Source organism: Arachis duranensis, chromosome 9, assembly GCF_000817695.3.
Source record: "Arachis duranensis cultivar V14167 chromosome 9, aradu.V14167.gnm2.J7QH, whole genome shotgun sequence".
In the NCBI taxonomy this organism is placed as follows: Eukaryota; Viridiplantae; Streptophyta; class Magnoliopsida; order Fabales; family Fabaceae; genus Arachis; species Arachis duranensis.
In genome coordinates this window covers 8,292,046-8,303,312 of record NC_029780.3, presented here as the reverse complement: position 1 = coordinate 8,303,312, position 11,267 = coordinate 8,292,046, and the positions used below count along the sequence as shown (strand labels likewise).

At 29.7% G+C, this 11,267-nt stretch overlaps 1 pseudogene; it reads left to right on the top strand.

Moving 5' to 3' along the window:
* The first annotated feature begins 1,637 nt into the window (after window positions 1-1,637).
* LOC107464357 (linoleate 9S-lipoxygenase 6-like) overlaps window positions 1,638-11,267 on the top strand; it is an 11,095-nt pseudogene continuing 1,465 nt past the window's right edge.

Here is an 11,267-nt window from a genome sequence, read left to right as displayed (position 1 = left end):
CTCTTAAATCTTCTAATTTACTTTTTTCCATTAGGTGACGCTTTTCTTTGTGAAAGGTTACACTTTTAAGTTAAAAGTGTAGCTTTAGCCACCACTAGTTACCATAGACATAGCCACCAGAGACTTGGCTTACTATAATTTGGACTATATATATATATTTTTTTTATTAGAAATAGGAGACTCAAACTCTTATGTTTATTTTTATTTAAAAATATATAATTATAAAAAATTAATAACAATAATAAAAGAAAAATTAAAAAATAAATTGTGTTCTTTGTTAGTATTTTAATGTTTTTTGTATAAATATAAAATATACTAATTCAATATTTATAGATACTATATTTTTATTTATATCTCATTTTATAAATATAATTTTATATTTCTATATCTCTATTTTATTGTTCTATCCTTATAAACAAACATAGTCTAAAAGTTCTCATCCTGTGTCTCGAATTCGGATCTACTTATTGTAACGAAAAGATCATAAGTACTAGGCTAAGGCTTTTTGTGCTGGGAAGGCCTGTTTTTGGTATACTAAGTAGGCCTTCTTGACCATATTCCAGGTGAGGCTTTCAACAAGGAAGTATCAGTGTAACATTGGGCCTCAATTTATAAACCTAATTGGAAGTTCCTATATTATGCCAAAGATACGTGAACGAAACAAAAACTTAGGCCCATCAATTTGAAAGTGGAGAATCCAAATGCTCCAGGTGCCTCGGCCACACAAGTTCAGTGGCAAAAGTATTTGTCTTAATCCAAAGCCACACAAGTTCGAATCTTAGTAGTGGCTAGGTTGGTGTGTGTAAGTGGGTGTGTGATTATGAAACTTAGAATTGGGTTATCCAATTCATCGACCCCCCAAAAAAAAAAAAATGCTCCAGGTGAGACTTGAGAGTGTTTCGGTCAACACTTTGTCACTTCATGACCAAAAACCAAAAAAACACCACTTTGTCCATGGTTTGTATATGAAATTATGAACAAATTGTGGCTTTCATTCCGCTAATGCAGTTTATATGTGCACATACATATACATATACATGTATGTATGTATGCACATTATATGTATAAATATGCTATCTTAATATTAAAATTAGTCATTTTTTATAAGAAAGAAAAGATTTACTATTCGAATTAAATGATATATTAATTGATCATTTTTTAAAAAATTCTTGTAAAGTGAAAAGTTTTGTTAACTACTAAGTATAGTAGTGTCAAATAGATCTGGTTGTTGCGATAATTAGATATATCGGATAATATCGGCATTTGATGGTGTGAGATTTCATCTAATGGCTCACCTTTCTCTGCTGATTACATGCTTTAATAATTATCTTAATGCTGATTCGAACCCCCGACACTTGCTTAAGTGGACGAGTGAGTTGACCACTCGACCAACCCAAGTTGGTTAAACTTGCAAAAGTTAAAAAGTAAAATTCTACCTTGCATGCCACCCCAAAGGTAGACATTAATACCTGAAAAAATGGATATTTTCCAACAGCTAGAACACCACTTCAAGGCAAGCAAAGTATCAGATACCAAGTTATTAACACAAGGTAATAACTCTTTCAAGCACACTATTAATATTATTACTTGATTTTGCCCTAGAAACACTCATAACATAAAAGAATAAAAGAAAGTAAAAGAAGCTAAGCCACAATTATAGAAGCATGAAATGGAAGGCCTAAAAAGGGTTTCTAGCATGAAGAGGTGCTCCAATGTTGTTAAAACCAAAATTGTCAACAACTTGAATCCAATTTGCCATGCTGGTCAACAATTGACCCTCAAGGGCAAGTTCTTCATTACTCTCACTCAGGATCAAAGAAAATCAATACCTGGAAAATTTATTTCTGTTCAGATTTACAGTGGCACAGAAGTAGATCCAAGTAAGTACATGTTCTTTACATTAGTGTATGTTTAAATTTTTCTTTTTCTTTTTTTTTCCTTTTCTGTAAAATTCACTTTTAATAGAACTAATTCTGGTAGAATTGATTTTGATAATCAGAAATTTTAAGTTATGTTTTAAAAAATTGTTGTGTTTGCATTGAACAGTAACAGGGAAAGGGAAGCTAAGTGAGAAGGCAGTTCTGAAACATGATGGGACAAAAAAACATGACAATGGGGATGCAAAAACCATGATATATAAAATTAGAATAAATGTTTATTCACATTTTGGAACACCAAGAGCTTTTTTGATACAGAACCGATACAAGAAGAGATTCTTCCTTCAATCTGCATCAATTGAAACTTGCAACAATCATATCATTCACTTTGATTGCAATTCTTGGGTGTATCCAATCAAGAAGACCAAATCCGATAGACTCTTCTTCTCAAATGCTGTAAGATATTCAACCTTATAATAGCATTTTTTATTGGACTTTTTTTAATAAATAACTATTTTGCATGATGAAAAATTACGATTTTGACAAAATAATTTTCAAAAGATGTAAATAACAAAATGTATAGCCTGTAAAGATATATTTTATTTGACAAAATATACTAATAAATTTACTAAATGTTTGATTTAGCCTGTGAAACAAAATATATTTTTAAAATATAGTTATTTATATTTTTTTAGATTTGTTTTGTTAAATCATAATTTTTTATATATTGATAATATAAAGTAATTTTATACTGTTATTCAACATAATTTTGTTTAGGCAATGAATCAGGGTGCCAACGAGCTATAACTCAAATGACATAGTTTTTTCAAACTCATTTAAATATCACGAATTTGAGTTTCAGTCCTAACTTTGAAAAAAAAAATCAGGGTGGAATTTTTAACTTTTACAGTTTGCTTTGTTGCATGATTTAGTTTCTAAGTTGTTGATGACTGCATACAGTGCTATATTCCAAGCGAAACGCCAAGGGCACTAATGGAATTAAGAAAGGAAGAGCTTGAAAGATTGAGGGGTGAGAGTGATGTAAATAGTGAAAGTGAAGAAAGGAAGGAATGGGGAAGAATATATGAATATGATTGCTATAATGACCTTAGTGACCCTGAGAAAGGTCCTGAATATCTTAGACCTATATTGGGTGCTTCTTGGTTATATCCATATCCTCGTAGACTAAGAACAGCTCGCAAGCCTAGTGCCTCAGGTAATTCTATTTAATACCAAATATTTGGTTATATCACATTGATTTTCATTAATAATTTTGTTGAATTTTTGCATGGAAAATCTCAGGTCCAGCAAATGAGAGCCGGCCAAGGAATTTTGAGATATATGTTCCTTCAGATGAGAGATTTAGTCCAAATAAAATGAAGGAACTGAAATCAAATTCTATACATGCTCTTGCACATTTCTTGTCACCCAAGGCACTTCATCAACAATGTTCCAAAAGCTTTGAATCATTTGAAGATATTCTTGACTTGTTCTCTGCCTCTAGGAACCAAAGAATTGAAGGGTGGGTCAGAGATAACTTAAACAAAATGTTACCAATTCAGAACTTAGAGGAAATTATTCGTCTAATCAAGAATAAACCATTAGAACTTCCTATACCTGAAATATTATCTGGTAAGAGAGATGTTAATATTAATATTACTACTATTATTATTAGATATCATTAATTATTTGTATTTCAGAAAATGCATGGGTTTGGAAAGATGACATTGAGTTTGGAAGACAAATGCTGGCTGGAACCCACCCAATCAAAATCCAATGTTTGAAGGTACTTCCATGCTTTAAACATCTTTTTATTTGTCATGAATAATCTTATATATGATGCTCTGCTGAACTCCAAGAAAAATAAAAAGCTTTAATGCATGCCCGAGAGACTATATATTCGTGACAAAAGACTAAAAGAGGAGAATAGGAACAAATAGTGTGTAATGGAGTGGGATAATAAAGATTTTCTAAATATTTTTTTAAATAATAAAATTTTTAAATATGCTACGTGTATATAAAAAATTAACTACTTGTATAAAATATAAAATGAAAATTATTTAAAAATTATCAAAATTTATTGTTTTTAATTATTAGTTAATTATTAATGTTTAAAACTTATTAATTAATTTTTTATGTTTATTTAATATTTTTATATTATTTAATATTATTAGTAAAACCTTTTTGACCTCTTTCTTTGGTTACTCTTGTCTTTTCTCTCTCTTCTGGGTGGTGTGTGATTAGGGGTGATAATGGGGTGTACAAAAGCATGTTTTTGTCTTATTCGATCGATCTTGCACCGTTCTATAATCATTTGTATAGAATCTGTCTTGTTTTTAGTCACATAATAAAAAGTTAAACTCTATCTCACATTATATATATTTATATATATTATATATATACATATCAGAGTTGGTAGAAGCAGATATTATTTAAATTCGACTTCATTCTCTATTTTATCTAAAATTTCGTTTTACTAAAAATTCATCCTAATGATAATTTATCTATCCCAAACAGATAAAAAAAGAGTGAATATTTACGAATTTAGGTAGTATTGTTATTCCTGTTAGTGATTACATGTGCTAGCATAATTAATAGATATTAAAGAATTTAAATTTTGAAAATGAGATAATTGTTAAAGTGACAAAACAAAAATTAACTACAATTGAATTCATAGTTATTAGAATCGAACCGGTCAAGTTACTGGTTTACTGATTTATTGGTTCAATCGATAAATTACTGGTTGAACCGATAAAATCGGTCTCACGTAAATATAAAATATGAAATAGTTAAAAACTTAAAATTAAAATTTGAAATACATATCTTCACTAACATTTGATGAAGAATCAAGCCTCAACTTCTAAAAATAACTAATATAAAAACCATAGAATTTATCAGTAATACTACAATAGTATCTTAATTTGACACAATAAAAAAAATTAATTCACAAAACCTATCATCTAACTTTAATATCAGTAGATTTTAACACTAATATCAAAACGAATAACATTAATCACAATACTAACAATAAAATAGATCAAGTAAATTAATAAATTTTTAGTGAAATTTATATTTATATTAATAATGGTATATAATTAAAATATAATTAATTTGAAAAATAAAAAAATAAAAATTAAATTAAATTGGATATTTATGTATACTATATAATTAGTATTTGTCAAATATAGTACTTAGAAGCGCAATCGCTGAGTGGCAAGTGGAGGTTGCTTTTGCTCTAAGGTTCTTGGTTGGAGACCTAGTGGAGACATTTTAAAAGATTTTTCAAACAGACCGGTTCGATTAGACCGGTTTGCAATGGTTCTCATCGGTTTTGACCGGTTTAATCTGGTTTTTATTAGTTCATATCGGTTTTTTTCTTAAACGGTCCAAGGAGTAAATCAAACTGGACTAAGGTCCGGTTCATCGATTTTTCGGTCGAACTAGTCGATCCGGTTCAGTTTTTACAACTATGATTAAATTTATAATTTTTATTATGTATATAAGTTTACTTTTTTTAAGAATAGATTTTCTCAATTATTTAGTAAAGTATGATCTCTCATTTTATATTTTTTAAATAAGACAAAGACAAAATAAATAAAAATAAAGATATTAAATGGTAAAAGATTATACTTTACTAAATAATTAAAAAAATAGAAAGTTTTACATCCAAATCATTTATTTAATCAAACTCAACCATGTTGTTATAATGTATTTCTTGTTCACGCGCTTTTTCTTCTCGTATATCGCTGGTGCTATTGCCTCTTCTTATCCTCCTCATTTTTCCTCATTGTACTCTTTTGTTAATATCATTGTCGTCACTACCACCACTACCTCCTCCTCCTCTTCCTCCTCCTTCTTTTCTCATTTGAATTTATTTTTCTCTTTCCTTTTTCTCCTCCTCCTCCATCATTGTTGTCATCGTCGTCACCACTACCACCTTTTCCTCTTCCTCCTCATTTCTTTCTCATTTAAATTTATTCTTCTCTTTTATTTTCTTCCTCCTCTATCGTCGTCGTCGTTGTCGTCATCGCCATCAATGCAATTTCTTCTTATAGGTGAATTACAATGTTTCTTTTCCTCTTTTATTCTCTTTCAAATTTTTGCATATGTAAGATTTCAATCCAATAAGTGTGCATTTTAGTTTAATTGAGAAATAATACTCTTAAAAGAAGTAAGAGTAACAGAAAAAAAAGAAGAATAAGAAGAAAAAAAATATAGCATTAAAAAAGATTTTTTGTATTTTTGTAGTAACATTTTGATGTCAAAATTAAAAAAATTTGATATTTTTTATTTTTGACAAGAATTCAATTCAGTAAGTGTGAACCTACATCATTCAATTAATTAGGATTCTAATATGGTACAAATATATTCATGTTGGAATAAATTAATTTTAATAACCCAGATCATCCATATTGAATCACAAAAAATATATTACTCATAAAAATAAGAAATTAGACAGAAGAATTGTCTCAGTCTTATGGTTCTTTCGATCTTCCTCAATCAAAATCTTCTATATCCCTAGGTGGCTGAATTGTGACTCCCATGATGGAGAAAGAGCAACAAAGGCGGCTTTGGTATATTAGAGACCGAAACTCTGAAGACACTTTTATATTTGAACATGACACCCATTAAACCCTAAAGCTCAAATAAAATAGTATCTAAAATCTAAAAGATAATTATCTAAAGGAACAAAAGATAATATCTGGTTTTATTCTCATTTAATTCCAAATCAAAAGTAATAATGACTTATTCAATTTAGTATTTATAATAATAAATGAGATCACCATTATATAATTCATTTAATTTGAAATAGCATAATTTGTAATTATAATTAATATATATATTGCTCACAAATAAATTAAGAAATTAAAATAATTTTCTAACAATTCATTCAAGCAATTTCGGTATCATCTCGTGATTTTTTTGTATGAAATTTATTTTTTATATTCATTCAATTAAATAAGATTGTAATATATATTCATTTAATATGATAAGTAATACTCCTAAAAATACGAATAACAATTCAAAACTGCTATTCCTCATCCTCCTCATCATCATCATTATCATCACCATCATCATAAGAAGCAAAAAAAAAAAAGCATTAAAGAAGTTGTATTTTTGTAGTTAAATTTAGGTGTTAAAATTAAGCCGTTTCAGTATTATTGTTAAGATATTTCGGTGTTATTTTCTAATAATAAATTCTGTATAATTCAAAAATTTTTATCTTTTTCTTTTTATTATTATCATCTTTTTTTGTCTCACATTCTCATAATTTTTTTTATTTTACTCTCTTAACAAAAATAAAAAAATTAAATAAAAAAAAGACATACATAATACTACAAAAAATCACCAGAAAGATAAAAAAAAAAAGAAAAAAATATGCAGTAACTACATACAAAAAAATAAAAGGAACGCAAAAAAAAAGGAAACACTTGATGCCACTAGAAGTTAGAACCTATCTACATACTCTCATCAATAAAATTGATTTTTATTAGATTTAAACCCACTTAGTTGTCAAAAAAATTTAAATCTGTACACTAAAAAAAATTAAAAAAATCTACTTCTAATTTTTTTAGTTTAAAAATAATTAATTTTTTGTTTTATTATTTTTCTAACTTTTTATTTTAAAGAGTTTGATCCAGCTATATCTTCATCGGGACTCTTCTCCTTCATGTAAAACGCATTGTCCTAGAAAATAGTTTACTAATTCATTATAATTCTCGAAAGACGAAACTATACATATAGTTATTTTCCCAGTAAATATAACTCTATAACTACTACTATTCGGTCCAAAAAAAGAAAAAAGAAAAAACACTAGTCTATATATTTACTCCGTTAAACTATTAAACTGAAGCTTTCAGCCACACTTCTCATTTGTCGTCAGTGATTGAACACCAAAGTAACCGAAGATGGCATCCTCACCCTCCAATAACAATGATGAAACACATACCCATCCCATTGGAAACCCGGAATACGATCGCATCATGGAGCTGGAAGGTTACCATGGTCATTTTCGTCATCGTAGACACTGCAAAAACCCCTTCGTTTACGTTCACCTCATAACAGAAAACATTTTCAACGGTTCTTACCACACACTAAACACCGTCCTCAAGAACCTTCTCCGCGCTAAAAAAAACGGTTACTTCAGCGAAGAGAAAATTGTAACTCTAGCACACCAAAATGCCACTCACCTCGCCAATGGAGTCATGCTATCAACCTATCTCAAGGTGCGAAACTGCAACTATATGAACCAAGAAAGCCTCCATCTCGCGCCAATGCCGAGGGTGACCGGTCCCATTCGGATCCCGATGGCCTTCGAGCTCGCGATCTCAAAACTTGGCAACTTCCACGTCAGCAGTACCGTCGAACGGAAAACGGTTATACCTACCGCGAACGCTGACCGCGCGAGCCGTTTCTTCATGCAAGAAGGTTATGTTTGGAGCGACTCTGTTTATGCTGAAGCCGTTGATTTTGCTGAGAAGTTAGGTTTGATATTCCAGGCGGTGGATCTGACGGTTAACGTTGGAACGGGATGGTGGCTACTTCGTCCTCGCTGGAATGGTGATTATTTCTTTGAGCTTCTTTGCGCGCTTCCATCTGATAACTTCACTTGCGAGGGGGCAATTTTGTATAGTCTGTTCATGTGTAATGGAAATGGAGAGCCAGAGTACTCGATTTCCGATACGTCTGTTCTTGGAGATCGTATTTATGGATCCATTCTGCGAGCGCCGCCTCCTCGCTTCAATGTTGATTCCTTCAATGCCGTTGAAGTAGTCAAACCGAGTCTTTGATATTTCATATGTCTCTGAAAAAAATTTGAAATTAGTAGATCTTTGATTTTTCATACATGTCCGTGTTTATTGCTTGGAGCTTTGTTTTTGTTGTTCACTCTTTTGCTACATTTTGAGTGAAATGATTCTGATGTCAAATGATGAATGAGTGAGATTATTTTTCCTCTGTTGTGTTGATGAATGTCAATATGTTCAGAAAGGAGGAATTTTCCATTTGATCAAAGTAATATCAAAGTTTTGTGCGTATTATTATTATAGTAGTTCTGAAATTGAGTTAATTTGATTCTGGCCTTCATTAATTTCCTGGGACCGAGCTTAGCTGAGATAACCAGGACCTCCCAAATTTTTTATAAAATAATTGGTAATACTTTTTAAAAAAATAAAAAATAGGTTGGTTCGAATATTTTATTACTTAAAAGTTAAAACACCTAAATATAAGAATAAAAAAAAATCTTCTAACAAAATAAAAGATAAAATTTATAAAAACACCTGCTTTAAAACACGCCGCTTTATTAGCAGTTTTTTAATCTGTATTTTGCATTTCTATATTCAACAAGCAACACTTTCTTTTTTTTATCTTTTAACTTCAAATATAAAAAATTATGTATTTTTTATTTATTTAATTTAATATTATTTTATATTTTGCTGTTTAATTAATTTAATTTTTTATATAATGTAGTACTTCTTCAAAAAATAAAAAATAGTTTAGTTGGCTCAAATAATTTATTATGACTTAAAGCACTCAGATTCAATTTAAAAATATGTTAGGTTTGGACTGAACTGAGTGAGCCTTTGTTGGCTTTCACAACATATCAAATAAAATAAAAATATGAAATCATTTTGTGAGAAACATAATATTCTATTCCTAATTTAACTACTTCTTATGATACAAACTTAAAAAATAATTATATTTATAAATTTTATTTTAATATAAATATTATTATTAAATTTTTATGTTAAATTTTTTGTCCTTCCAAAATTTTGTTTTATGCTCCGCCGCTGTCAATTACTATGTTTAAAACCTTGGATTATAGTGGATGCAAGTTTTGAGGTTATAATACTCTGCTTCAAAACTATTTTTCCCAAAATGCTACTATTTCATCAACACAGTGCATGCAGAGTTGTATTGTTTGTTCAATAAGAGTTGTATAATCAAAATTGCTGGCTGAATCGTTGCTGTTTTCGATTCTCCTTTCAGACATTCCCAACTCAGAGTTCAATAAATCCATCATTCATAGAACAGAGGCTTGAAGGATGGACACTTCCTCAGGTTTGTAACAACAGTCTAGATTATCTCATCTTAGCTATTTCTTTTCTGTATCCCTTCTTTTGCTCATTCCCTAACTGTGATGACAGGCACTGAAGCATGGAAGATTATTCATGCTTGATCACCATGACTACCTGTATCCATTTCTGAACAGAATAAACATAAATGGGGTATGTGCCTATGCATCAAGGACATTCCTATTCTTAAGGAGTGATGGGATGCTTAAGCCTATGGCTATAGAACTTAGCTTGCCAGGCTCATCTCTAAGCAAGGGAATCAGCAGAGTGTTTTTCCCAGCCAAACAGGGAATAGAAGCGGCTCTTTGGCAGCTTGCTAAGGCTCATGTTCAAGCTAACGACACAGTTTATCATCAACTTATTAGCCATTGGTGAGTTATTTAACATCTTATTATTTGAACACCGAATACCTCATGGTGGAGCTAGAGTTCAAAGTAAAGGTTCAACTAAAATTGGAGCTGGATTGGATATAATAAAATGACAAAAATGTTATTCGTACGCTAAAATCAGTCACTAATGTATTTGATTTAATTTATTTTCAATGTTATTTATATTCTAGCACAGTAGCATGTATTTTATAAAGATGGTTGACTTTGGTAACAAAAATAATTTAGCTAAAATCAATACTTATTTTATTTAGCAGTATTTATTAATTGTTGCATCAATTAATGAACTGTTTTTTTTTTCTCTAAATATATTTATATATAAAATATATTTTTTTATGATTTATTATTTTAAATTTATTAATCACTAAAAAATTGCACCAGTTTAACGTTAATCAATTTGTTTGATTTTTTACCAATTTACTGTCAAATGATTTTTATCTTGAACCGGACTAATTTGATAGTCAATTCCCAATTATAATTGAATTAATTGATTCGGTTCGGTTCTTATAATTATATTTTATTTATTAAAATTATGGATAAACTACCAAAATCATCCACAATTTTTTAACAGGTTAACAAAGATATCCTCTATTTTTGCTGACGTAAGAAATGTTTATCATATTGGTGAGTTATTTGACATCTTATTAGCCACACAACATTTACTTTTCCTGCATTTAATTTTAAATATCTCGTGAAAATTTTCAGGTTACACACCCATGCAGTTGTTGAACCATTTATCATTGCCACCAAAAGAAGGCTAAGTGTGATGCACCCAATTCATAGGTTATTGAATCCTCATTTCAAAGACACAATGCATATAAATGCCTTAGCAAGAATTATCCTTATAAATTCAGGAGGAGTTCTTGAGAGAACACTATCATCTGGTGAAATCTCCATGCAATTATCTTCTGAGCTCTATAAAGAGTGGA